A 4,434-nucleotide genomic window follows, 5' to 3' on the forward strand; every position below is an offset into this window, starting at 1 on the left:
GTAAAATATACGAAGCCCAATATACCCATCATGACTACCCGTCTGATAAGGGCACACCAGGCACATGCATCACATTATTATTATTATTATTATTATTATATTATTATTATTATTATTATTATTATTATTATTATTATTATTAATATTATTATTATTATTATTATTATTAATATTATTATTATTATTATATTATTATTATTATTATTCATTCATCCAGTGCCTGAGTATTGCTGAACTATGGGTTTATGTCAATCAGCTACTATCGCGTATAGGACAGATCCAGCTATCAGCTAAATCCATAGTGAAGATTGCCCTGCCGACCTCCTTTAACTGGGAGGGCAAGGCAATTTTTCTTTGTCTAGTGGCTGTAGCAAAAGAGATGATATGGTGGACCCGTTTGAAAGGGCTAAGGTCAGACACTTTCCTCTTTGGCCAAGGCCTCATCAACTTTTTCAAGTTTCACTTGAAAAGGAAGATTATTGAAAGGTGGGTGAATGTCGCAAGAATGGCCAGTATGAACGGACCAATTCTGAGGATACACCTGTGAAAATTAAAAGGAAATATAAAAGGAGAAAGGGGCTCTGTACCCCACTTTTGACCAGGCTCCCATGGCTTTTATGGGGTTTTTCCACGAGTAACCTTTCGAAGCGCCTCCCCCTATTGGCAGTTTTAATTGTTACTTATTTTTCGTTGTTATCCTGCTTTTGTACACGGACTTTTTCAAACGGACAAAACCCTTTGTAACTTTCGTCCTGTGTTTTGTCCCTTTATGTTTTAATTGATTTTTGTTAGCCCTTGTGGCCAATAAACGAACAAATTATTATTATTATTGAAAGGCAGTGAGCAGGCAGAACCATTAGTATGCTGGGCAAAATGCTTAAATAAGTATAAGTGCATAACTGGTACTTATTTAATCGACCCTGAAAGGATGAAAGGCAAAGTTGACCAAGGCAGAATTTGAACTCAACTTAAAAACAAACGAAATGCCACAACGTGCTAATGATTCTACAAGACCCCCACCTTTTATAATAATAATAATAATAATAACAATAATAATCCTTTCTGTTATAGGCACAAGGCCTGAAATTTGGAGGGAGGAGGCTAGTCGATTAGATCAACCCTAGCGTTCAACTGGTACTTATTTCATCGACCCTGAAAGGATGAAAGGCAGAGTTGACCTCAGCAGAATTTGAACTCAAATTAAAAACAAATGAAAATGCCCAGCGTGCTAACAACTCTGCCAGCTTGCTGCCAAAGAAACAGGACGAATATTGCAAAGCATTTCATCCAATTCTTTAACAAATTCCACTTTTCTACTGCTCTGAACCAGTCATTTATTCAATCAACCCTAGGGTGACGAAAGGTGAAATCCTGGCCACAGCAGGATTTGAACTCAGACTCAGGCAATGAAGAGCAGGAACAAATACTGCAAAGCATTCCATTTGACAAACTTATGGCACCGCCAATCCACCAGCTTAAATGATAAAATCAACAACGGTGTTTTGACAAATGATAAAGCAATATTGTTTTATGATAATGTCTTGGAAAAGTAAGCTAAAACGGTAAGAAGCGAGACTGGCACCGATTTAGATAGAGATCTGAAAGAATTTGAGTTATGTAGGTGAGGAATGTCTCAACTCCAGATTCTTGATTTTGCTGAAAATTAAACTGAAACGCAGCCAATGAATTCTCCGGTAATGAAGTCATGAATGGGTGAAAGGTTGGAGCGGGGGTGGGCGTGGGGGTGAGGGGATAAATTAGCCTTGGTATTCGACCGATATCAATTTATCGACCTCTGGGAGGAAAACGAAAAAAGTGAAACCACCCTCAGCAGGATTCGATCTCAAGGACATGAAAGGATGTATCTACAGAGTGCATGAGGTCTTTTTTTCAATCAAGGACATGATTATGACCAAGATCGTGTTGGCCTTCTTCCATGGTAGCTTGAGAGAAGTGGGGAGAGGGAGGGGGGAATGAGACAAAATTGTGAAGTCCATCATTTTGTTGAGGATATTTACGGGTGCAGGCATGGCTGTGAGGTAAGAAGCTTGCATCCCAACCACATGGTTCTGGGTTCAGTATCACTGCATGGCCCCTTGGGCAAGTGTCTTTCACTGTAGCCCTGGCTTGACCAAAGCATTGAGTAGATTTGGTAGAGAGAAACTGAAAGAAGCCCATCGTGTGTGCATGTGTGTGTGTGTATATATATATATATATAGTTCTTTATTGCTCACAGGGGGCTAAACATAGAGGGGACAAACAAGGACAGACAAAAGGATTAAGTCAATTACATCGACCTCAGTGCATAACTGGTACTTATTTAATCAACTCTGAAAGGATGAAAGGCAAAGTTGACCTTGGCGGAATTTGAACTAAGAAAGTAATGGCAGACGAAATACCGCTAAGTATTGGGAATGAAATCAGAACGATGAGGTTGGGAAGCAAACTTAAATACACAATCATGCCAGCACGTCACTTCTGCCTGTGCCTCACACAAATGTGCCTGTGCCTCTATGGACAATTTGCACAGTATACTTAGATATATGATAATAAAGTAACAAGGTAAACTCATGGAGTTATAATAGTTTCTACCTTATACCCAAAGAACACTTCTACCCAGCATACACTGAAATATAGTAGAAAGGAGGTAAATATTGTGGGATTATATTTTTCTACCTTATGCCCAATGGACACTTTTACCCAGCATACACTGAAATATAGTAGAAAGGAGGTAAATATTGTGGGATTATATTTTTCTACCTTATGCCCAAATGGACACTTTTACCCAGCATACTCAGATATATAATAGCAAGGAAGTAATATTGTGGAATTATAATATTTTCTACCTTACACTCATTGAATATGTTTACCCAGCATACTTTGATAGCATGATAGCAAGGAGGTAAAAATCATACAAGTGTATATTTTACCTTATACCCAATAGACACTTTTACCCAGCATGCCAAGATAATATGACAGCAAGGTAGTGAAACCATAGAAGTATGTTTTTTACCTTAAACCCAATGGATACTTTTACCCAGCATGCCAAGATAATATGACAGCAAGGTAGTGAAACCATAGAAGTATGTTTTTTACCTTAAACCCAATGGATACTTTTACCCAGCATACATAGAGAGATGACAGCAAGGAGAGGAAATCATAAAACTATATTGTTTTTACCTTACACCTTATGGACACTTTTCTCCACCATATGACAGACAAGGAGGTGAAATCATCAGACTATAATATTTTCTACCTTTAAACCCCCCAGCGGACACATTTATCCAACAGAACTAAACAACATGACAAGCGGAGGAGTTGAAGCCATACAATACAAATGTCTTCTCAACACAAAAGATACCATCCCAGCATGTTTGATAATAATCACAACAACCAAGTGAGAAACATTTCCTCTTTCTCAACCGTTTGTCACAAACCAATCTGTTTAAAACACGAAACAGATGAGATTTATATATCAAAACAAACCATCAGGAAATGAACCCCCCCCCTTTACTACCGGCTTTATTTATCCTATTTTATTTCTCTATCATTATTATTATTATTATTATTATTATTATTATTATTATTATCATTGTAATTATCATTATTATTATTATTATATATTTATTTATTAAATTGTGGTTATGAATAGAAAGAAAAAAAAGTTTATTTTTCTATAACAGATGTTGGTGAAACCTATTGTTCTTCAGATTTTAATTGGAAGGGGGGAAAAACAATGTGTGTGTGTGTGGGGTGGCTAAGTGAAGAGAACAAGTGTGTGTTTGTCGAATGTGTAGTGTTTAAATAGAAACATGTCACTTTAATGCCAACAGTTTTACCAAACCGTATGTTTGTGCAAGTCGGTTGATAATAATAATAATAATAATGATGATGATGATGATGATAATATTAAAGGCACAGGGCCTGAAAATTTGGGGGAGGGGACTAGTCGATGACATCGACCCCAGTACTCAGCTGGTACTTAATTTATCGACCCCCAAAAGGATGAAAGGCAAAGTCGACCTCAGCAGAATTTGAACTCAGAACGTAGGAATGGGCAAAATACTGCTAAGCATTTCGCCCAGCGTGCTAACCACTCTGCCAGCTCACTGTCTCAATAATAATAATAATAATAATAATAACAATAATAATCCTTTTTATGATATGCACAAGGCCTGAAGTTTTGGGGGAGGAGATTCATTGATTACATTGACCCCAGAATTTCACTGGTACTTAATTTATCGACTCCGAAAGGATGAAAGTCTAAGTCAACCTTGGCAGAATTTGAATTCAGAACATAGCGACAGGTGAAATACTGACAAGAATTTCACCTGGCATGCTAACAATACTGCCAGCTTGCCAAATAATAACAACAACAACAACATCAATAATAATAATAATAATAATAATAATAATAATAATAATAATAATATA

This window comes from Octopus sinensis, linkage group LG23 (genome assembly GCF_006345805.1).
Source record: "Octopus sinensis linkage group LG23, ASM634580v1, whole genome shotgun sequence".
NCBI classification, from domain to species: domain Eukaryota; kingdom Metazoa; phylum Mollusca; class Cephalopoda; order Octopoda; family Octopodidae; genus Octopus; species Octopus sinensis.